At 40.3% G+C, this 25145-nt stretch overlaps 1 long non-coding RNA gene across 1 annotated transcript; it reads right to left on the bottom strand.

Moving 5' to 3' along the window:
* Positions 1-238: 238 nt before the first annotated feature.
* Positions 239-25145, bottom strand: LOC127075531 (uncharacterized). Its single transcript, XR_007786562.1, has 5 exons — positions 25088-25145; positions 24760-25004; positions 24456-24564; positions 20535-20722; positions 239-477 (listed from the first exon to the last, which is right to left on the bottom strand). It is a non-coding gene; the product is annotated as an uncharacterized LOC127075531 (long non-coding RNA).

Below are 25145 nucleotides of genomic sequence, written 5' to 3'. Positions count from 1 at the left end.
CCATTTCAACGCTTTAAAACCATTACATTAACATTTCAAAACCTTTACTAACATTTAGATTTATATTTCAAACTTTTTCCTAACACTCGAGTCAATTTCAATTTAAAACCATTTGAATTTAACATAAATCAATTTCCAATTAACATTCAAAGTTAATTTTCAATTAAGTTTCCAAACACATTCCATAATATCTATTCAATACATATTCAAAGTTCATAACCTTTCACTAATCCATCCATTTCACAATTAACTTTTCTTTAAACTAAAACATTTCACCAATACAATTTCTAATGCTCATATTCAATTCTACTTTCCATGTTAACATTTCAATAGATTCCCATACAATACAATATTCCATTCATTACAAACTTATAATCAAGCCCAAATAAGTCTACTACATAACAATCCAATAAGTAACCTCATTCCATAATTTGACCACACAAATATTCTAGCCAAAATTCATCAAATGAGAATGTCCTGCATAAACAAAAACCAACTTCCAACTAACATGTAGAATCATTTTCAAATTAGCATCATAACTCACTTCCATAAGTCAACAACCAATTGAATTAAATTATCCTATTAGAAATGCATAGCAAAAATAACATTGCCATGCATATTTCTTCACCACATTAACCAAACTACCAATTTGAAAATTTAATAAGTTAACAAGTTGAAACTAACATCAAATCATTTTTTCCATTCCATTAAACCAAATTCATTCCATTAAACCAAATTCATAGCTGAATTCAAATTCAAACCAAATACAATTTCATCTTCACTTGAATCTCTAACTAACATTGCATTTGTAACTAACTAGTAATTTGAGATGAATTTCATATAAAAAATTCCATGTTCTATAAGTATTGATTCTTCACTCATTTCATGAAAGAGATCAAAAAAAAAATTCTTCAATTCTTCTTCATTCATACAGAAGGATCAAAACTCACAAAATCAAAAAGTCCAAAATCACTTTTTCAATCATCTTTATCCAATAATTTACAGAGTCAAAATCATCCAAAATTCTCCATTGGTTCACAAATTCTTTTTTCACTCATTCATAAAAAAGGACGCATCAAACAGAAGCAACAAAAAACATTCATTGCACATGCTGTTAGCTGACCAATTTCGGCCAAAGAAGAAAGCCAGTTTCGACTAGAGAACTTGTCGGAGCATCCTCGACAGGATGGTGGACGTGTCCATAGGTCGACATATGCAAGCGTCGGTCGAAGTCAAAGGGCTTGAATGGTGAAGGTGGGTAGTTATTTATCAACATGTGGGAAAGTGGACCAACGCGTGGCATCATGAGATAGTTTTGTAACCTCCAAAAGGTTATTTCCAATTAGTATTTAAGTCAGTGTTATGTGAGATTCTGAGAGGTGGCATTTTGAAAATTTGCAGTAGGAGTAAAACTTGAAGTATCAAAGCGTTTACGAGAAAAGAGTCAATCTCCTCACAAAAATTTACTTTGCTTCCATTTTACATTTACAAGTCATTTAGTTTTTACCCAAATTTACCTTTGATTTCTTGCTTTTCTATTTATACACTCTTGTTTGTCTTATTTTTACCATATCCCTAACTCATCAAGAGTTACGTTTACACTCTTTAAACCTTTCAAAAACATTGTTTACCAAAACACCATACACTCAAAACACTAAGTCCAAGACTTTGTAGCCAGTCCTGCAAGTAACCCTCTTATAGGAAGGCTAGAGATTGTTGACGAACCAAAAAATTGGCACACCTGGTGGGACCTCAACAATGTTAAGTGTATGCGATTGCGCAGTGGAAAAATGACGTCTCCTAGACCCCATGAAGAAGCATCTTCGGCGGGAGACACACCGACGCCCCAGGCTGTCGATATCGGCTCTAGCATGGCGTCGACGGTTTCGACAGCATTTGTAGGGTCAATTCCAACGTTGTGTTAGCCACAAACGCCGACACCAACAACCATGGGAACTATTGGGCAACATATGCCCAGTTTCATGGTCCCTATGCACCGACCGTTGGGAATTCCGACTGAGTTTATGGAAAATATGCATAATCTCGGTTCGACTTACAACGATACCTTATCATCACCATTCCCTCACTACCAGGGGTTTAGACCTTTGGAAACCCTATTTGGTCAACACCCAAGTTTAGGTCAGTCAGTCCCAACTTTTACGTCAAGTTATATCGTTGTTATGAGACAACAGATGGACGAGAGTAACCATGAAATGATACACATGCTAACTCAGCAAATGGGTACCATATTGAGGACATTGATCCAGGATTCGACGCAGAGTTACCAACAGTTGGTAACCCAATGACAAGGACAAGAGACTTTTTGGGAGCCCCAAGGGCTCAGGTCCGTCGGAATCCTACGTCTCCTCCTCGACCGGAAACACCGGCTCGACAAGAGGAGATGACTGACGATATTTTCAAACAGGAATATCAGGAATTCGAACAGGTCCCAAGGGTGTACGAAGGCCCCCCGTGGTAATGGTTAACCGTAACCAGGATCCTGACCATGTGGTCCGACAAGTTCGACGCGATGCATCAATGGGGGAACAAAACCTAGAGGCTATCATCGAACGGATCATAGTGCGAAATAGAGTAAGTCCTTGCCTACAGCGGCCGACTTACTCTTCGCCTCTACCAGATTTTGTCTTACAGACAGAATTTCCTAGGGGTACAAAGTCCCGAAATTCACCAAGTTCACTGGGGATACTGAAGAATCCACTGTCGAACACGTGGCCAGGTACCAGACCGAGGCTGGCGACATAGAGAACAATGAGGACTTGAAGTTAAAATACTTCCCAAGTTCTCTTACAAAAAATGCGCTTACATGGTTCACGACGCTACCTCCATAGTCGATCCAAACGTGGACATAGTTGGAGAGATTGTTCCATGAACAATTTTACATGGGACAATCGAAGATTAGCCTCAAAGAACTAGCTAGCATTAAGCGAGAGGTTGCTGAGTCAGTTGACCAGTATCTAAATAGGTTTAGATTGCTGAAATCACGATGCTTTACTCAAGTCCTTGAAAGCGAACTAGTTGAGATGGCGGCTGGGGTTCTAGATTATTCTATAAGGAAGAAGATGAATACTCAGTATCTTAGAGATATGGCTCAACTGGCCGATAGGGTTCGACGTATCGAACACTTGAAAGTTGAGAAGTCCAAGGCGAGTCGATATCATAAGAAAGAAAAGTGTCCTACATCGCAGTCGAAGGAGTTTCTTCCAACGATGAAGATATAGTCGACATGAGTGAGGTCAACATGGCGGAACTTAAGCCCGGACCTCCATATGCGTATAAGGTTTTGAAGCCCTCAAATGGGAAAAACCTTGTCGAACCAGAAAAAATAGACAAATACGTAGCTAAGACCTATACTTTCGATGTGTCTAAGTGCGACGAAATATTTGATATGTTAGTAAAAGAAGGTCAGATTATCGTCCCTCAGGGTTTAAAAGACCCTCCCCTAGAAAAAAAGAAAAAAAGGGATTCTATAAATTTTCTAATTTCCTTGGTCATAAAACTCACCAATGTGTTCTTTTCAGGATTTGGTGCAGAAAGCTCTGAAAGAAGGAAGGCTCCAGTTTGGCGAAAGGCCAAAAATGCAAGTGGATTCTGACCCTCTGAAGGTGGAGGAAGCTTTGTACGCAGAGCCTCTCGAATGCATGATGGTAGAGACTATTAATGGTCTCATTGAGGTTTCTAAAGCAACCTCGTTAGCTAAATCGTTTGAAGTAATGATGGTCGAAACTACTGAAGGTTTCAAAAACAAGGTCGGAAGGAGATCCGAGTCGGCCTATCCCCAGCCAGGCGAAAGCTTATCAGACTTCCAAGAGAAGTGTAAGGAAAATGGGGCAAAAGCTCTCTGCTATGCCCAAAGTGTAGTGCGATGTTCGACGAGAAGACTTTCGAAAAACTGGAGGCCGCCAACAAGGCTGTGAAGGAGGAGAAACATTTTGTCCCACGTTTAGTGTTCGACAGGCATGGAAGACCTCGACGGAACAAAGATTATAGAAGACAGTTTCAATATTCCCAACCAAAGACCTTCATTCCTCCAACTGATGTTCCACAGGAAAAGTGGATAGAGTCCGTCAATCAGAAAGGGGGCAAAAAGCCAAAATGGAAGGTGTTGGAGAAAGAGGCAACATCTCTAGAGAAGAAAAGGGGATACGCAATATCTACTAATTACAAAGGAAATAATCCAATGACTAAGACACAGTGGACACGCCACCAGCGAAACAAAAAAGCTGGGAAAGTCGTTACCACTCCACAGTTGAATCCTTCGGAAATTGTTGGACAGAAGGAACAGATGCCAAAGGTTGTAGGACCAGGAAAGATAAGTGGCCAATCAGACAGTGGCCAAGACTGTCGACTCGACGGGAAAGAAGGCAGTAATAGCCACTCAAAATGTGGAATGTTTGTTAGAGGTCGAGAGGCAGCCACAAAGCGTGGTTCAACCGAAGGAGGAAGAGCTCGAGTATTCTCCCCAACCAGAGGAAGGAGAGCCTGAATACTCCCCTCAATCTGATGAGGAATTCAACGAAGACATGTACGACGAAAACAATAATGACATTTATGGTGACGATTTCGTCGTAAACTGTGGCATTGTATAAGTGTTGTCAGCTGAATACGACATGGTATCTGAAGTCTCTAAAATAGAGGGAGAATTTGTGCCAGACGAGACAGATGGAGGAAAACCTTTGTGCTACTACGTCATGAATAGCTACGTGGTGGAAGAACATAAAGTTATGTTTGAAAGGCCCAGCCTAGGAATGATGTACCATCTAAAGCCATTGTTCATCAGAGTAAAGGTCAATGGAATGGTGGTGAACAAGGTCTTCATCGATGGAGGTGCTGCAATCAATCTAATGCCCTATACTCTGTTTAAGAAAATGGGAAAGGGTAACGAAGATCTCCGATAACACAACATGGTCCTGTCAAACTATGAGGGGAAAACCAGCAATATAATGGGGGTTGTTCAGGTCGACCTCGTTGTGGGCACGACAACACGTTCAACACTATTTATGGTTATAGACTCAAAAGCCAAATTCAAAATTACTCTTGGGTCGAGAATGGATCCATGGGATAGGGGATGTACCATCGACTGTCCACCAGAGACTTATAATCTGGAGAAAGGACGGCATCGTAGAAAATATTGAGGCCGACGAAAGTTATTATCAGGTCTACGATAAGGGTTCCAAGAGGTCTTTCGACTAACACTTGGTGAATATAGCGCCATGTGATGACGAACTGGGCTCCTATACTTTCGTCAAAACTAGTCGAGTTCTGAACTTGGACCCTGATCATGGTTTCATATGGGATAATGAGGAAGGCATGTGATCAGAGACGGGAATTCCACCTACGGGGTGGCCTGCAGTCGATGAGGATGACTGCTGAGTCAGAAAGCCTGGCTCGAATTTCAGCCTATTTGGCTGAAAACAAGAGGAAGTCAATTCTAGAAAGGGAGAGACTTCAGGATTTGTCCTGTGAGGCCTAAGGTTTAGAAAATGGTCGACCAGACCAAACAACAACTTCAGAAATCCAGAGGCTTGATTGTATCTATGACAATGAGCCTTTGGGGTTCGAAAAGAACCCACTAAATGAGTCCCAAAAGATGTAAGCGCAAGATCCCCTCGAAGAGATCGATCTGGGATATGGGATCACAAAAAGACCAACCTACATAAGTACTAAGGTGGGGTCAGAAATGAGGGAGAAGCTAGTTGAGGTATTGACCAAATACAGGGACTGCTTTTCCTGGGATTATGACGAAATGCCAAGTTTAAATCGAGGCGTCACGGAGCATCGACTTCCTATCCAACCTGGGAAAAAGCCAGTGAAGCAACACCCTCGATGATTTGCTCCAGACGTCACCTTGAAGATCAAGCAAGAGATCAAAAGACTCCTCAAAAGTTGTTTCATAAGAATGACAAGGTACGTCAAATGGTTGGCCAACATAGTGCCCGTCATCAAGAACAACGGAACTCTTAGGATTTGTATAGATTTCAGAGATCTAAATAACGCCACGCCAAAGGATGAGTATTCGATGCCCGTGGCAGAAATGTTGGTCGATTCGGTCGCAAGGTTTGAATACCTGAGCTTGCTTGATGGATACTCTGGCTATAATCAAATTCTTATTACCGAAGAAGATGTCCCTAAGACAACGTTTCGATGCCCTGGTGCTTTGGGGACGTACGAGTAGGTCGTCATGTCGTTTGGTTTAAGAAATGCAGGAGCAACCTACCTAAGGGCTATGAATGCCATATTCCATGACTTCATTGAGAAGTTCATGCAGGTGTATATTGACGACGTCGTGATAAAATTGTCATCTCAGGGAGGGCACCTGGATCACCTTCGATGCTTGTTTGATAGAATGAGGAAATATGGATTGAAAATGAATCCATTGAAGTGCACTTTCGATGTGCACGCATGCGACTTCTTGGGATTTATGATACACAAATGAGGCATCAAGATCAATCAGAACAAGACAAAGGCAATCTTAGACCTCAAAAGCCCCTCGACAGAGAAGCAGCTCCAGTCTTTGTTGGGGGAAATAAACTTCTTAAGGAGATTCATATCGAATCTAAGTGGTAAAACGAAGGTATTTTTGCCACTACTTAAAATTAAAAAGGAAAGTGATTTTTATTGGGCCCCCGAGAAACAAGAGGCTTTCGACACAATCAAGGGGTACCTTAACAAGCCTCATATTTTGTTACCCCCCGGTAGAAAGAAAAATATGAGTTTATATATTGTTACGTCAGATACGACTATAGGGAGCATGTTGGCCCAAGAGGATAGTAATGGTGTAGAAAGACCTATATATTACCTCAGTAGAGTGTTGGTAGATGCTGAAACTAGGTACAGTCTCATAGAATAACTATGTATATGCTTGTACTTTGCCTGTATGAAATTAAAACAATATATAAAATCAATTGATGTTTATGTTTCGTCTCATTACGATATTATTAAACATATGTTGGCTAAACCTCTACATAGTAGAATTGGAAAATGGGCACTGGCGTTAACGGAGTTCCCTCTAACATTCAAACCTTTAAAGGCCATGAAAGACCAGATCGTGGCGGATTTTATAGTGGATCATGCCATGGTCGAATCATCTCTAAACATGGTCGACGCCAAACCATGGCATCTGTATTTCGACGGGTCGAGTTACAAAGACGGAATATGAGTCGGGGTATTGATATTGTCCCCTTAGGATGGTTCGACGAAGTTTAAGTACAAGATCAGTGAAAAGTGTTCCAATAATGAAGCTGAATATGAGGCTTTAATAGTTGGTCTTTGACTCTTGAAAGAGATGGGAGCCAGTCAAATTGAAGTAAAGGGAGAGTCGGAGTTGGTAGTCAAGCAAGTTACACGTAAATACAAGTGCATCAAGGGAAGTTTGCTGAAGTATTTTGTGACTGTGACACAGTTTCGAGAACATTTTGAAGTTACAAACATAATACATATACCCATAAACAAAAACCAAGAAGCCAACGAGTTGGATCAAATCACTTCAGGGTATAAGATGTCTAAGTCAAAATTATAAGATATGATCGAAGTTCGAGAGAAAATGGTGTCGAGAACACCACCGACAGAAGATATCCTCGACAAGAATGACAGTCGTGATGGAGAGCTCGACGAGTCGAGGAGTCCTGGGAACATGGAGTTTTCACTGTCAATAGTTCATCGCCAACATACTGGAAGAAGTCGATTATTGAATATTTGGAGAATCCAGACGGAGGTACTAACAGGAACACCAAATACAGAGCTTTGAGCTATGTGTGATCAGGAAACGAATTGCTGAAAAAGACACCAGAGTGGGTATTACTTAAATGCCTGGGGGATACTGAAGCGTATTTAGCCATATATGAGGTGCATAGTGGAGCCTGTGGCGCCCACCAGGCAGGCCATAAGATGAAGTGGTTACTATTTCGACAAGGGGTTTATTGGCCTAGTATGTTGAAAGATTGCATCGAGTTCGCCAAGGGATGCCAAGAATGCCAAAGACATGCATGTATTCAACATATGCCGGAAAGTGAGTTGCATGCGATCATCAAACCATGGCCCTTTAGGGGGTGGGAATTAGACGTCATTGGAGAAATTCGACCAACCTCATCGAAGCAGCAGAAGTTTATCCTAGTAGGGATAAATTACTTCACCAAGTGGATCAAAGTTGTCCCTCCGGTGAAGGTGGATCAAGATGCAGTGATTTAATTCATCCAAAAACATATTATATATAGGTTTGATATCCCAGAGACCATTACCACGGATCAAGGGTCGGTGTTTGTGTGACAAAAGATGCAAGAGTTCACTAGAGAGACATGCTTCAGGTTGGTTACATCTACACCTTACTATACACAAGCAAATGGCCAAGTAGAAGCGGCCAACAAAGTGATAATAAGTTTGATTAGGAAACATGTTTCCAAAAAACCAAAGAATTGGCACAATACTTTAGACCAAATCCTATGGGCCTGTCGAAAGTCCCCAAAAGAGGCGACAAATTTGATGCCTTTTCGATTGACGTTTGGTCACGATGCCATATTGCCAGTATAGATCTGCTTGCAATCCGTTATAGTGCAACGCCAGAACAACCTCCAGTCGTAATAATATTGAGACATGATGTTCGACGAATTGGCTGATTTGGACGAAGAAAGATTGGCCGCGGCAAAAATGCTGATCCGACAGAAGGAACGCGAAGCCAAGGTATACAATAGAACGGTAAGGGAAAAAATATTTACTGATAAGGATTATGTTTGGAAAGTAATCTTGCATATGGATCGTCGAGACCGAACCTTAGGTAAATGGTCTCCAAAGTGAGAATGAGCATTTCAAGTAACTCGAACATTCACTAACAATGCATATGAGATCAAAGAACTTGGTGGGGATCAAAGGGTCTTAAGAGTGAATGAGAAATACTTGAAGAAATATAAACCTATGCTACAAGAGATCCAAATCCGAACATAACAAGATTCATTGATTCTTTAAAGTGGCCTAAAAGGGCATTACAAAACATGGTCGACAAACCTTACAAGAGAAATAAAAAAACAAAGGAAAAATTCAAATGGGGAATCTAGACTTAAAGTCTTCAAACGAGGTTATCTCGTGACTGATCCTATTGTCTAGAGTTACCTTCTTTCCGTGCAAGTATTTTATCTCAGCCTCGACCTTAAGGGCTCTTTCCCCATGAGATATTCCCCTCAGGACCTCATTATCGATTGCCTCTTACGCATGAATTCCCTTAACCATCTCCAAAGAAGCTTTTTGTGCTTCTACCTCAGCAATCTTTTTATTAAGTTCAGCGATTTGGGCATTGTAGTCGGAGATCTGTTGATCGAAGGCTTCCCGCTGACGAAGACGCTCCTCCTTCTTGTGTTCGAATTCGTCGAGTTCCCGTTCACAGGCCTCACTGGAGTCCCATTCGATCTTTGCCTCATTAAGTTTCGTTTTAATCTGAAGGTCATCATTTTGTCGAAGGCTAATGTCCTTGACGAATTGAGTAAAAAAGGCCTCAAACTCGATGAAGTACTTGACCATTGAGGTAGGAAGATCATGGAGGGAAAGAGAGTCGAGGAATTTAAAAATATCACGAGCAACCTCCCCTTCTCTTTCAAGAGCGCACATAAATTCGCCATCGAAGAGTGATGCCTTCAGTTGCTGAAGAATGAAAAAAAACCTAGGCATGAAGTTTTGAAGGAGTAACGACAGTCTAAGAGGGGAGTGGCGCGTCAGTCGACAAACAGCTGATTTGTTGTACCTTTCTCAGGGCCTCAGCAGGGTTCCTTTGCTTGATAGTCCTGATTTCGCTCGGGGTCAAAATGTTGGTCGATACGCTTTCATCAGCCATATTCGGCGGGTGGAGAGTTGGTGGAGATGCAGGACTTTGAGGATCCGCTGGGGGAGCCACTTTGAAACTCAGTTTCTCGTGCGGGGGCTTAAGAAAATGTCGGCTGGAGGATGTTTGGTCGTATCTCTAACCACGATTTCGATCTCAATCGGAGAACCCACCGGTCCCTGAAAGGTAGAAGTGTTAGATCACATGACGAAGAGAAACCCGTAGATAATGGGGAGGAGTATGGACAAATACCTGAAGATCCATATAAGGTGAAGAAGCAGTGAGAGTCCTCTCGGAATCACGGGGAGTGAGAACTTCTTCGACATCGTCCGGGACTATCGGGGAAACCCTTTGAGACACCTTCGTTTGAGTCTTCTAGGCTTGAGCCTTCTTCCGCCGCGTGGGGGTAGGAGGAGTTTTGGGAGGTGCCTTTGATGTAGAAAACAGTGCGAATGCACCCTTCCATCAGAATCCTCATCGTCCACTACAAGCACTTCCTCAGGTACCTGAATATTAAAATGTGTGAAGAAGTGATAAAAGTCTTAAGGTAAAAACTTGTTCATGAAGTGAATAGGAAATACATGCGAGGGGGAGGGGGGGTCAAAGGCGCTCGTTGCTTCTTCGAGGGCTTCCCCAGAGTCAGCTCAGCAGAAGGGGCGACCCTTTTCCAACCCTGATAGAAAAACCCGTTAGTATGGAACAACGCCAAGAAAAGAAGAAACTAAATTAGTAACATGTACCTTTTGGGGGGCTTCGTCGACTTGAGGATTTTGGATTTTTTGGTATGGAGAGTTAACGGACGGAGGCGGAGGCGGAGGCGGTATATCACCGACGAGAGTGTAAAGTGTGTCGACCATGTTTTGAAGAAACTGGTCACTTGAGAAAGCATGACTGTGGTAGGAATTCCACCATTTGTCAAAATCAATGGTTGCTAGGAAAGATTGTTGAAACTTGAAGACTGGGAGTTCATAACGGTTAGTAGATTTACAAAAATGGAGGCAATCTTTGTGATCGTCGGCTGTTAACGATCGACCGGACCAGACAATGTCGGTGTCATGAGATACCAGAGGCTTCGGAACCATCTGGCTTATGCCAACTGACGAGCTACAAGGTTCGGTTGATAGCTCATGAAACTGAACCCCTTCGACCCTAGTTCAATCCAGTAAGACAGCAAGGTAGGAGTCAGGAAAGCTCTCCATATCGCGTTCGATTGGGCTACAGTCTGTGGAGAGCCACCGGGAAAGGGATATTTAAACCATTTAAGGCCAAAGGTTCGGTCAGCAAATGGCACCATACCATGAGCAAATTTGTCTGCTTCGATGAACATATTTAAATATTTTATGAAGATATGTGCGTTAGGAGTCTCCTGACAGATCATCCAAGCTAACCTGGCTCCTTCAATCGGTCGATCTTCATTCAGTCGCATAATACGCTCCGACATTGTGTATCCTAGTTGATACTCAAAGGTAGCATTTAACCAATGTTGCAAGAGCCATAAAGGACCCGACTCATTCATGGCTTTAGGAGTGTTGGAAAGAAACTTCAGTTTCAGGGTTGCCATCCCCAGAGCCTGATACAAGGAGGCCAGTAGCAACATGCCTAAAGACACCTGTCGACCCTCATGAATCTGGATCACCAGGGTAATATAGCTTTTTGCTATCTGCAAAGAACCAGAACAAAACATGTAGTATGAGAGCTACAAAGTGAGGAAGGCTATATTTTCCTCGTCGGACACTTCAACAAAATCCTTGTCGTGGTGGTTTTCGATGTAGTTCAGAAGGCTGGCCCGACCAAACGAGAAGGTGTTCTCCGTCGAAAGGGTGGGATCGAAGGCTTCCCCCAGGGGAGAACGGTCGGTGATCACCGCCACATCGAAAAAGGTGGGTGTCAACATCCCACAAGGCAACTGGAACGTGTTGGTCGAGCCTTGCCAGAAGTATAGGGATGCCTACAACATGCAATAGTTGACACGATGGGCGTACCTTGACATTTGAATTAGGGCGTAGATCCCTGCACTCCTCCATTGGTCTTGACGCTTTCGTTGTACTTTGTTAAGGCACACCAGGTATTCCTTGTTTCCAGGAGTACGCATGGACCTAAAAACCCTGGCTTTCGCCTCCATGAATCTGATGTGGAGCACGACAGATTTGTCAAAAGCAGGAGGAGTAGCAGGTTTGTACCCAGGGAAAAAGGGTGCAACGACCTTTGGGGAAGATTTCGAGTCAACAAGAGGTCCGTGGAACGCTAGCGATTTCTTATCAACCACGAAAGGCATCAACATCTGGTGTTGCTAGTTCTTCATAACGGATTCATCAGAGGGTGTGGGTTGAGGAATACGATTCATACCCTCTTTAGCAGTAAGCTTGAAAGCAATGGGGTTGTTGCCAGTAGCATAGGTAGTGATGTCTTTGGCATGAGAAGAGGAAACCATGGTGATATGAAACAAATGACTGGAATTTTGAGATTCTGTGTGATAAGTTACAACGCAAAAGTGGTTGAAGGTAAGAGCGCAAAAAATACGTGAGTATGGAAGCAAAAGAGTGTTTGAAGAAGAAGAAGGAGCTATTTATAGGCCAATAAGGTGAACAATCGAGCACTAGGTGACTGACAAGTGGTTGGCTAGGAAGTAATAATAAGAATTAGTGGGTTTCGGTTAGGATTCCACGACCTAGGGATAGCTGCTAATGATGGTAGAGTGTCTTGGAAATCACGCAGCCGAAAAAAGTCATCATCACATACTAGGTCATGAGTAATGATAAGACGGTTAGTCGAAATTTGGAACATCAAAAGGCCAGATCCTCAGTGGACGTGCTCATGTCGAAACCAGCCTTTTCAGGGGGCAATTTGTTAGCTGACCAATTTCGGCCAAAGAATAAAGCCAGTTTCGACTAGGGAACTTGTTGGAGCATCCTCGACAAGATGGTGGATGCGTCCGTAGGTCGACATCTGCAAGCGTCGGTCAAAGGGCTTGAATGGTGAAGGCAATTGTGGGCAATCAAAGAACGTGGATAGTTATTTATCAACATGGGGGAAGTGGACCGACGCGTGGCATCATGAGATGGTTTTATAACCTCTAGACGGTTATTTCCAATTAGTATTTAAGCCATTGCTAGGTGAGATTCTGAGAGGTGGCATTTTGAACATTTGCAGTAGGAGTAAAACTTGAAGTATGAAAGCGTTTACGAGAAAAGAGTCAATCTCCTCATAAAAATGTACTTTGCCTCCATTTTACATTTACAAGTCATTTAATTTTTACCCAAATTTACCTTTGATTTCTTGCTTTTCTATTTATGCACTCTTGTTTGTCTTATTTTTACCCTATCCCTAACTCATCAAGAGTTACACCTACACTCATTAAACCTTTCAAAGACATTGTTTACCAAAACGCCATACGCTCAAAACACTAAGTCCAAGACTTTGTAGCCGGTCCTGCAAGTAACCCTATTATAGGAAGGCTAGAGATTGTTGACGAACCAATACACGCATCAAGTGCATTCACATAAGCAGCAAAACACAATCAACCTTGTTGATTCTTAATATTGGCAGCAATTTTGGTAAAACAAATAGTGTTCACAAGATGTTATGTATGATGTCTTAACATAAGATATCCTATGTACCTGCTGGAGTTCAAGAACATGTTCATGCAGGATTGTTTTAGAATGTCATACACAAGGTCATGGCATCTGATATGGGATGTACCTACTAGAGCTTAAATGAAAGACATGTTCATGCAGGATTATTTCAAGATGTCATACACAAGGTCATGGCATCTGATATGTTCATACCTGCTGGAAGTTATAAAAGGAATTTTTGAATTATGCAGGATTTTTCCAGGATGTCAGACCCGATGTCATGACATCTTGTACACAGAACATTCAGTGTGAATGTCTGGTGTTTTGTGATTGCACAATTAATGGCAATCTATGTATGATTGAAGATCTGATTAGCTGGCACATTCAATCATGGATTACAACCTGATTTACTTATTTTCCAAGGAGATCTAACCAGCTGTTATAAAAAGATTTGATTGGAAAATAGATTTAGGGTTTTCAAGATGTCCAAGCCCAGCTGAAAGCTTCTATAAAAAGGCACTTAGAAAACCTGTTTTACAACACAACCAATACTGAGCGAAATATAGTGAAAGAGCTAGGGTTTGTGTCTGTTTAGTCGTAAGACTTGTAAGCCATTCAAGTCATCTTTTGATGATTGAATTGGACTTATTTATGGTTGTAATTTGTCACTTTAAAGTTGTTAAGCAAGAGTGTGTGTCTACTTGATCAGAGTTGTGAAGCAAGATCAAGTGTGTGTTTTCTTGATCAAAGTTGTGAAGCAAGATCAAGAGTGTGTCTTCTTGATTGAAACTGTGAAGTAAAATCAAGAGTGTGTTATTGAAAAGTGTTTTCTTTTCTCAAGGGATTGTTGTTTAAAGATCACAGGTGTGGTTGTAGGGAAGTGAGTGGGTTCTCATATCTAAGAGTGCTTAGGTAGAAATTGCACGGGTAGAGATTAGGTGAGAAAGACTATAACTTGTTGAAGTGTACGGAGAGTCTTTGAACTGATTCTATTTTAGTGAATTTCCTTCCTGGCTTGGTATCCCCCAGATGTAGGTGAGTTGGACCGAACTGGGTTAACAATTGCTTGTGTCTTTTGCTTTACCTTTCTATATCTTTCTTCTGTTAGTGTAATTCAGATATTAGTGTTGTGACATTACATTCGACATCTCATATCTGATACCAGAATTTCAATTGGTATCAGAGCAGGCATCCTGCTCTGGTTCTGGGTGAGATCTAGGAACAATACTTTCTGGTATAATGGAGAGAGATGGAGGATCTGTTCATAGACCACCAATTTTGGATGGTTCTAACTATGACTATTGGAAACCTCGAATGGTAGCCTTTCTAAAATCTCTTGATAACAAGGCTTGGGAAGCTGTGTTAACAGGTTGGGTGCATCCTGTCATTACTAAAGAAGGAGAAGCCACTACTGAGAAGAAGCCTGAAGAACAATGGTCCAAGGAGGAAGATGATCTAGCTCTTGGAAATTCTAAAGCATTGAATGCAATATTCAATGGGGTAGACAAAAATATTTTCAAGCTGGTAAACAACTGTGAAGTGGCCAAAGATGCTTGGGACATTCTCAAGACCACTCATGAAGGCACCTCTAGGGTAAAGATGTCTAGGCTTCAGCTGCTCACCTCCAAGTTTGAAAACTTAAGGATGAAAGAAGATGAAAACATTCATGAATTTCACATGAGTATCCTTGAAATTGCTAATGCCTCAGGAGCCCTGGGAGAGAAGATGACAGATGAAAAACTGGTAAGGAAAATACTCAGGTCACTCCCTAAGAGATTTGCAATGAAGGTGACTGCCATAGAAGAGTCTCAAGACATTTCCAACATGAGGGTAGATGAGATAATTGGTTCCCTCCAAACCTTTGAGATGGGATTGAATGATGGTTTTAAAAAGAAAACAAAGAGCATGGCCTTTATGTCAAACACAGAAGAGGAAAAGAGTCAGGAGGTTGATGAAGATTTGGTCAATGAAGTAGCAATGCAGGGAACACAGTTCAATAAACTGTTGAAAAAGATGGATGTAAGATCTAAGGCAAATGTCAAGAACATCTCATCTGACATCAGTAAATACAACAATACTGGAAGAAGAGCAAGATCAGATGAGAAGCTCAAAGAAGGAAAAGAGGTACAGTGCTATGAATGTGATGGGTATGGACACATCAGGACTGAATATGGAACCTACCTCAAGAAACAGAAGATGAGTCTTGCTGCCACTTGGTCTGATGAGAGTGAAACAGAGGAGGCTGCAAATCTTGTAACTGCTTTGACAGGAAGATGGGGATCTGATGAAGACTCAAGTGATGATGAAGTAACCTTTGAAGAATTGGCCTCTACCTACAGGAAGTTGTGTCATAAAAGTGTAGAGTTGTGCAAACAGGTTGAAAACCAGAAGAAGGAAATAACTCAACTTGAGAATGAGAAGGTAGAATTCTTGGAAACCATCTCAAATTTACAAACAGAAGCAGTGGTTCTGAATGCCAAGCTAGTTGAAAATCCACAAGCTGAAAGTCAGAAGATAGCACAGCTGGAAAGTGAGAAAGCAGACCATGTGAAAACCATCTCTAAGCTGAAAACTGAAGCCATGTTCCTAAATTCTAAACTAAAAGAGATGACCAAGTATGTAAGGATGTTAAGCAATGGATCTGACTCTTTAGACCACAGGGGACTATGTGTTTATCTCAAAGCAAAAATGCCAAGAACAATGTGGAGAAGATTGGGATGACACCTGCTTCTACACATGTGAAAGGTATAGAAGATGGAAGCAGTCGGGCTCAACTGGGTTGGATGAAACTACTGATGATTGCATACAATGTCACACACGATGTCATGACATTGTATTATGACAACTTGAATACTGAAAATAGGTCCAAAAATCAGATTCAACACAGATGGACAAAGTACTGATTTTGCTATTATCACTCCATTAGAAAATTTGTGGAAGACAAGTTCAGAGGTCTAAAGCATGGACTGGAACTAGCAGACAAGGTTGCAAGGAATTTGGGTGAAATTAAAATTGAATATGAGGGAGGGAAATTAGGGATTTGGACTCTTGTGAAATTATGGCAATTAAAGTGGGAAAAAAGGAAATAGAAATAGTGTCTGCTCTCTTAAAAGAAAGAGCCACATTAATGATAAATCATTCCCTAGCATTGAAAATGGTATCTATGCCCTCAGCACACGCTACCTAAACACAACAATCTCCTCTCCATTCAACTTCCCAGAGAAACTCAGTTAGGGCAAAGAAACTTCTCTAAAAAGTTCTACAACATGTCTCAACATCCATCATCATCTGGTTCAAAATCCTCTCACCATGCAAAGACTCCCTCCATGGAGTTTCTAGATGAATACGTGTTGGACGTTACTCCACTTTGCGTGATACCAGGTGACACCCCAGGTCCCTCCTCCAAGGCTGGAGATAAGCAAGGTAATACCCCTGGTAAATCTTCTCTTCCAAAAGACATGCATTATGCTGATCGTGCCATTAGAAACCTAGTTACTAGGATTCTAAGTGAAGGGCATGAAGTCAAAAGGGTTTCTACCCCTCTGTCCAGAAGGGACCCCTCACCTGAGGAGGAACCTCATGCTGATAAAGATGATGACTCATCTAGATCAGAAAAGGAAGTTGCTGCTGAGGGGCTATGCTCTCTAGGTAAAACCCTACCTAGCAAGAAACCAACAAATATGTCTCAGGAGAATATTATTGACCTAGAGGAAGAAAGCTCTGAAGAAGAGGATGATCCTTTGGTCCATCTTGTAAAACCTAGTGTAGCTGAGAAACTGAAAGGGAAAAGTGTGGCTAAAATGAGAACAACAAGAGTGAAAAAGGCTGCTGGTGTAGGACCCTCAAAATCCTGGAGCAAAGTTGAGGTTAGGAAAAGGAAAGAAAGAGACAGTTCTGACTCTGAGGAGAATGTCGAAGACGATGTCCTAGACATCTCCCCTACAAAAAGGCAGGTTGTTCATAAGTGTCCTGGCAAAGCTGCTGCTGTGCACCTAGACAATACCTCCTTTCATTTAGAAGATGGTGCTGCAAAATGGAAATTTGTCATTTAGAGGAGGATAATTGTTGAAAGAGAGCTTGGAAAAGAGGCTGTAGAGGTAAAGGAAGTAATTGATTTGATAAAAAATGTTGGACTAATGAAGACTGTGGTAGCTCTACCCCAATGTTATGAGGGGTTGGTAAAAGAGTTTATTGTGAATATCCCTGAGGATATTTATGAAAAGAGCAACAGGGAGTTCTGTAAGATGTTTGTAAAAGGAAAATGTGTGAAATTCTCACCAAGTATTATCAAGAAGTTCCTAGGAAGAGGAACTTATGGAGGAGTGGACCTAGAAACTACAGACAATGAGGTCTGTAGGATTATTACAGCTGGCCAAGTTAAGGAATGGCCTAGTAGGAATCACTTATCAACTGGCAAGCTCACTGTCAAATATTCCATCTTACACAAGATTGGTTCAGCCAACTGGGTGCCTACTAATCATATCTCTACCATCTCCATTGGTCTTGGAAGAATCATTCATGCAATTGGAACCAAGATAAACTATGACTTTGGAAAGTTTATATTTGATCAAACCATCAGACATGCCTCCACAAATGTTGTGAAGTTGCCCATTGCCTTCCCATCCATTATTTGTGGTATTATCTTGAGTCAACAACCCGGCATTCTCAATACAAGTGACATGCCAAGTAGAAGAAAACCCCCTCTATCCATTCATTACAAGTGACATGACATCTGCCAGAAGGGAGTCTGCATCTCAATGGAGCTTAATTGACCAACTAAACGATACCTGCAAGGAATTGGAGAATGGTATAAGGGTGGCCAAGGCAAGAAAAGAAGCTTTGGAAGTTCTTATCTGCAACATGGAAAAGGAAGAAATGGAGAAGGCTGCTAAGAATTCAGATGCAAAAGCCCAATCCAGTGGCAGCTCTGAAAGCTCTGAAGGTGAATGTGAAGGTGAAGGTGATACTTCTTTTTCTGATTAATGGTTCCTCCCTGTGTTGAAGACTGGTGTTATAAGGTGAAGTCTGTGAGGTGTGCTGGGAAGATTGATGTCTTGGAAGCTGTTCTGCTGTTTGGAAGACTGAAGTTTTATTGTTTTTTTTGAAAAATGTGTATTTTGTGGCAGTCCTCATTGATGGCTGTTTGTAATATTTTGGGCTCTTAATGAGTTCCTTGGATTTGTTCATTATCTCAGCTATCACAGCTGTGTATAATGATGGTTTGTACTGCTTAACTGTTATGTTTTAACATGTTATAACATCTGTCCTGACATTCTCTGATAGACTAATTGACATTTATTTTGTCTAATTGGTCACCTTTGGTCAATTTTGACTAAAAAGTGGGAGAAGTGTTAATGTGGAATGTGGAAGCAGTTGTGGAGTGGTGAGTTGTATGTAGTTGAACTGAAGGACAACTATTATTAAAGGAAGTGCACAGGTGTTAAAACAGAATGTTGTTCTGTTTATAGATGTCAAAGAGGATGTTTGATATGGTGCACAGGTGTGGATGTTGAAGCAGATGTCAGAATGACATTCTGGCTAGTACAGGTACTGGAGTTACAGTAGCTGTTATTTGATGCATGCACAGATTTAGGGGGAGAAGGAGTACCCTTGTGCATTTGTGTGTCTTACTAGTTGCATCCATAACTAGTAATTATGTTTTTGTTGCACAAATTTAGGGGGAGGAGAAGTACCCTTGGCATGTGTGTATTACTAGTAACTATAAGCTAGTAATTGTGTTGCTTCTGCTGCTGTTTAAACTATTGTTATGTTGTTTAACTGCTGATAGTTTACCTTGTGAACAAAAAGGACAGATATATGTTTTAGCCAAAATTTGCCAAAGGGGGAGTTTGTTGATTCTTAATATTGGCAACAATTTTGGTAAAACAAAGAGTGTTCACAAGATGTTATGTGTGATGTCTTAACATAAGATATCCTATGTACCTACTGGAGTTCAAGAACATGTTCATGCAGGATTGTTTCAGAATGTCATACACAAGGTCATGGCATCTGATATGGGATGTACCTGCTGGAGCTTAAATGAAAGACATGTTCATGCAGGATTGTTTCAAGATGTCATACACAAGGTCATGGCATCTGATATGTTTGTACCTACTAGAAGTTATAAAAGGAATTATTGAATTATGCAGGATTTTTCCAGGATGTCAGACCCGATGTCATGACATCCTGTACACGGAATATTTAGTGTGAATGTCTGGTGTTTTGTGATTGCACAATTAATGGCAATCTATGTATGATTGAAGATCTGATTAGCTGGCGCATTCAATCATGGATTACAACCTGATTTACTTATTTTCCAAGGAGATCTAACCAGCTGTTATAAAAATATTTGATTGGAAAATAGATTTAGGGTTTTCAAGATGTCCAAGCCCAATTGAAAGCTTCTATAAAAAAGGACTTAGAAAACCTGTTTTACAACACAACCAATACTGAGTGAAATATAGTGAGAGGGCTAGGGTTTGTGTCTGTTTAGTCGTAAGACTTGTAAGCCATTCAAGTCATCTTTTGATGATTGAATTGGACTGATTTGTAGTTGTAATTTGTCACTCTAAAGCTGTTAAGCAAGAGTGTGTGTCTACTTAATCAGAGTTGTGAAGCAAGATCAAGTGTGTGTCTTCTTGATCAAAGTTGTGAAGCAAGATCAAGAGTGTGTCTTCTTGATTGAAACTGTGAAGTAAAATCAAGAGTGTGTTATTGAAAAGTGTTTTCTTTTCTCAAGGGATTGTTGTTTAAAGATCATAGGTGTGATTGTAGGGAAGTGAATGGGTTCTCATATCTAAGAGTGCTTAGGTAGAAATTGCACGGGTAGAGATTAGGTGAGAAAGACTATAACTTATTGAAGTGTACGGAGAGTCTTTGAACTGATTCTATTTTAGTGAATTTCCTTTCTGGCTTGGTAGCCCTCAGATGTAGGTGAGTTGGACCGAACTGGGTTAACAATTGCTTGTGTCTTTTGCTTTACCTTTCTATATCTTTCTTTTGTTAGTGTAATTCAGATATTAGTGTCGTGACATTACATTCGACATCTCATATCTGATACCAGAATTTCAAACCTCACAAGCACGAAGAAAAGGAAGAAACATGTATAAGGTGAATTAGAAGAAGCAAAGAATTCATACATGTTTTGCCTCCGCGTCAAAACTGGTGAGTTTTGCTTCAATCCGCTTTTAATTAGTTGTTATTGTTGAATCGAAACGATATTGGCGAACATGAGCTAAGAAGGTTGAAACACGAATCATGAGTGACGATGTCGAATCGAACATAAATCCACGATGATGTTGATGCCATGAATCAAATGTGAATAAATCTGCAAACACAGAGAAGATAAATGACTGATACATGATCCATGAACTCCAAAATGCAATGCTTGATGAACGCAATTATAGAGTAAATCCACTTATTTAGATTAATTCTTTAATTATGATTAATAGAGTAAATCCTAATTATAATTAATCGATTAATTGTTGTCTTTAGAGATTTTAGGTTTTGTTAATTGAATTTAGTCTAAGTGTATGTTCATCATATATTCATGAAGCTAGCGGAAATATACCCGAACGTATCACACACCTAAATATACAACAGAGTCGCCATCGAACTTTATTTATTCCCGAAGAAAAAGGAAAACATCGATAAAACCGGGGGGGGGGGGGGATAGATATGATGGGTAAGGAATTCGGTTATGCAAGGGGAATGTATTAACACCCCTACCATCCATGGTACTCCATGGGAACCGTTTTGACTGTTCTTGCTCGAATGAGTGTGATATCTAACATTACTCCCAGAAGAGTAAGGGAAAAGGAAAAGAAAATATATAAAGTGCTCGATGAGGATTGGGTCCCTCATGCCTACGTATCCTCATAGTGCAATGAGAAATTCAGAGCTTCGTAGTTCAAAGAACTAGTGACAGGAGATGAAAAGAAGTTTGATCAAAGTATGGTCTGAACTAAAGAATAATGTTGTTTTGAACTCCAACAAGGGGTGAAATAGGAACCCAATAGTAAAACTGGTATAAACTAAGATGTGGAGAAACTAGGCACACCCACTGTATTGTCTTACCAAAAAGAATGAATTAAATGTCAGGGTATAAGTCAAACAACTCTTGGTTCACAAGCGGACATTAGATGGAGCACAAAGGTAGTGTATTTGGCTCAAAGATAGGGTGTATCACGTGAAGTGAATGAAGTTAGTATATGGATGTATCATGAAAATGAATGGAATGAATGACCAAAGTCAAAGAATCGGGGTTTTGGTGACAAGTGACCAGAAAGGTATAATTTGAAACCAAAGGTATGTGTATACTGGAACCCATAGGATAAATAGAATTTGTACTATAAAGGGAAACCAACATCTTGGCCAAAAAAGAAGGAATTAAATGTTTGGGGACAAGCCAAACAACTTTTGGTACGAATGCGGAACTCACAAAGGTACAACTCTTGATGCAAAGGTATAACTTGTACCAACATAATGGTAACATGGGAATTCACAAAGGCAAATTGACTTTGAACCCAAGAGTGAAAAGGTACATACTAAGACGTGGAGGGACCTACGCATACCCACTGTATTGTCTTACCAAAAGAATGAATTAGATGTTTGGGTACAAGCCAAACGACTCTTGGTTCACAAGATGGAAAAATGTCCTAAAAGGACGAGTATGAGTCCCACAAGAAAGTGATGTTGGGTGCAAGGAGGAATGTATCACTTGCTGGGGGAGCAAACAGTTCGAGATAAAAGGAGAATAATATCATGGATCCATGAAGGAATAAACTTTGAACTGAAGAGCGAAAGAGGTATTGACTAGGATGTGGAGAGACCTACGCATACCCACTCCTATCATAACAAAAAACAAATGGAATTAAATGTTTCGGTACAAGCTAAACAGCTCTTGGTTCACAAGGAAAACTGTTCATTAGACGTCCTAAAAGGATGAGCATGGAAACCAAGGAAAAGTGATATTAGATCTCAAAAAGATGATATTGATTAAGGAATGAAGAATGACTGATTAATAAATAAGGTAGCTCGCAAAGAATCTGAATTCTTCCGCCAACGTATCCTTATAGTGCAATAAGGAAGTTAGAGCTTTCGTAGTTCAACCCACTAGGGCTAAAAACAAGATGATTAAGGAGACAAAAGAAGATGATTGATTAATTGAAAGAGTGGAATAAACTTGATAGTTATTGCATAAGAACCACACTAAAGTATATGAATAAAGATGGATATGATAAGCAATGGGCCAAACGTCCCACACCCAAAGATATACAGAATGAGTGTAGGAAAGCTCTAGTCTCATTCCTTTTTTACTACTTAAGACTCGTGACATGTAATTATCATCCTAACTTTCAAGTTGTTGGAGGAGAGTCTTTGTTGTTGTTTCTTGTAATGATGAAGAGAGAAACGCTTGACAATTGATTGACGAGAATCACACTAAAGTCTATGAATAAGGGTGAATGCTTTTAATAGTCTTTGTCAAGTGACCATAAGTCCCATGGTCACTTGGTGGGACTTGACTTTGTTACCTTGGACCTTCAACCTCACAACAATTTCAAGGACCTCGATGGAATACAACTTTCCTCAACATATCTTAGTCATCTGACTCATCCCCACAAGCATATTTAGAAACTTGCATCAACAACTTGTCAGTCTTTGACTAGACTTGCATGCCATTATCCTTAAGCACTAGAAAATGATGCGAGGGGATGATTCCTACCCTTGTCTAGAGTACCTATATGCACAAGATGTAGACCATAGTTGCTCAAAGTACGCGTTTCTATTCATAGACTTTAGTGCAATTCCAGTCAATTCATAGGCAAGTCTGCAACTTTCCGTGTGACTCCTTTAATCTATCCTTTTGGTTTAAACATCATTGCAATCATTTTATTTATGGGTTGATACCTTCGTGGTTATTCCCCGGGTTTCCACCTTCATGATTATTCCCATTTTCTTTTAGGGTTGACACCTTCATGGTTATTCCCACTTTCTTTTAGGGTTGACACCTCCATGGTTATTCCCTGGGCTGATACCTTCATAGTTATTCCCCTTTATTGATTTAAACATCTCTCCCTTACCATGTTAGACCTAGTGCTTTGGTAAGACCCTTGTCACGTGAGTCTCAGGCTTTGAGAAGTTCCTGCTTTTCGCCCTTACCATGTTAGACTCATTGCTTTAGTAAGACCCTTGTCATGTGAGTCTCAGGATTTAACAAGTTCATGTTTTTCTCCCTTACCATGTTAGACCCAGTGCTTTGGTAAGACCATTGTCACATGAGTCTCAGGCTTTGACAAGTTCCTGCTTTTCTCCCTTACCATGACAGTCCTCGTGCTTTGGTAAGTCCTTTTCTTTCAGATTTAAACACCACCCCAATTCTATTTTCTCAACCTTTTTCCTTTGAACTACAGAGCTCTGACTTCCTTATTTCACTATGAGGATGCGTAGGCACAAGGATGTGAATCCTTGGTGAGCACCTTTCTTCATCCTTCTTTCCTCTCCCCCTTTTATTCAGTCTTGGTTCTCTGAACTACGAGGTTTTGAATTTCTCATTGCACCATGAGAATACATAGGCATGAGGGCCACAATCCTCCTTGAGCACTCTTTTTCTGACCCTTTTCTGTTTTGCAGGTACATGAAGATAACAAGACTCATCCAAGCAAGAGCATTTAAAATGGTTCCCATAGAGTACCATGGATGTGAGGCGTACTGATACATTCCTCTTACATAACCGACTTCCTTACCCGTTTCTTTATTTTCCCTTGAGTTTTATCGATGTTTTCCCTTCCCTCTTTTGGGATAAATAAAATTTGATGACGACTATGTTGTACCTTCGAGCATACGATGCGGTCAGTAGGTATATTTCAGCTAGCTTCACTCTATATCATCTAGCCCATTGGCAGATGAAATAAATCTAGATAATAATTTGTCTGCACATATATTCACCATGACATTAGCCTTTGACTTAATCCAAGAAAAATTATAAAGTGAGATATAGGAAGGATTTCAAATATAAAATATTGACGACAAATGGCACATTGTAGGATTAATAAGCTTACCATATTGAACGAACAGACAGGTTGAGACAAAGCAACTCCACCAGTTTCCAATATATTTCCAAGAAGACATTAGGTAGAAAATTGATCAAATTGTTGAATTATCTACTTCCTATATGAAAAATTATACATCAATCCAAAATGCCGAATCGAAACACAAATTGAAACGCCAAATCGAAATGTTGAATCAAAATGCCGAATCGAAATGCTGAATCAAAATGCTAAGTCGTAGCGTCGAATCATAAATAATAATATATTACTAATTATAAGAATTGAACATCAAAATTTACTTATCAGTAACATTTACCTTCTGAAATAGGCGAATCCAATACCGAATCACGGACTGAAATAGACAAAAATATGGCTTTTTGCCTCTTGATTAGTATCAATCAACTACTCCAATCGATTTTTTTAGCATAATCGAATATGTTTACAATTTTATTATTCTGGGGTAAAGAAATCGCAGATGAACACAAGAAACAAACCTTATTTTTTTATAAAAAAAATTATGAAGAGTATATAAAGTTCTCATATTAATGTTTTGGGTTCAATCTGCATAGATGAATCAAAATCAAAATTAAAATATAACACACTTCAAGTAAATATGAATCAAATTCCAAATCAAAATAATTTACCTTTTTTGGTGGTTTCTTCTTCATAAGTTCATAATTAACCCTAAAACCTTCATATATA

Source organism: Lathyrus oleraceus, chromosome 4, assembly GCF_024323335.1.
Source record: "Lathyrus oleraceus cultivar Zhongwan6 chromosome 4, CAAS_Psat_ZW6_1.0, whole genome shotgun sequence".
Taxonomy (NCBI): domain Eukaryota; kingdom Viridiplantae; phylum Streptophyta; class Magnoliopsida; order Fabales; family Fabaceae; genus Lathyrus; species Lathyrus oleraceus.
Note: the sequence above shows the minus strand (reverse complement) of the source record. Positions and strands in the feature narration are given on the sequence as shown.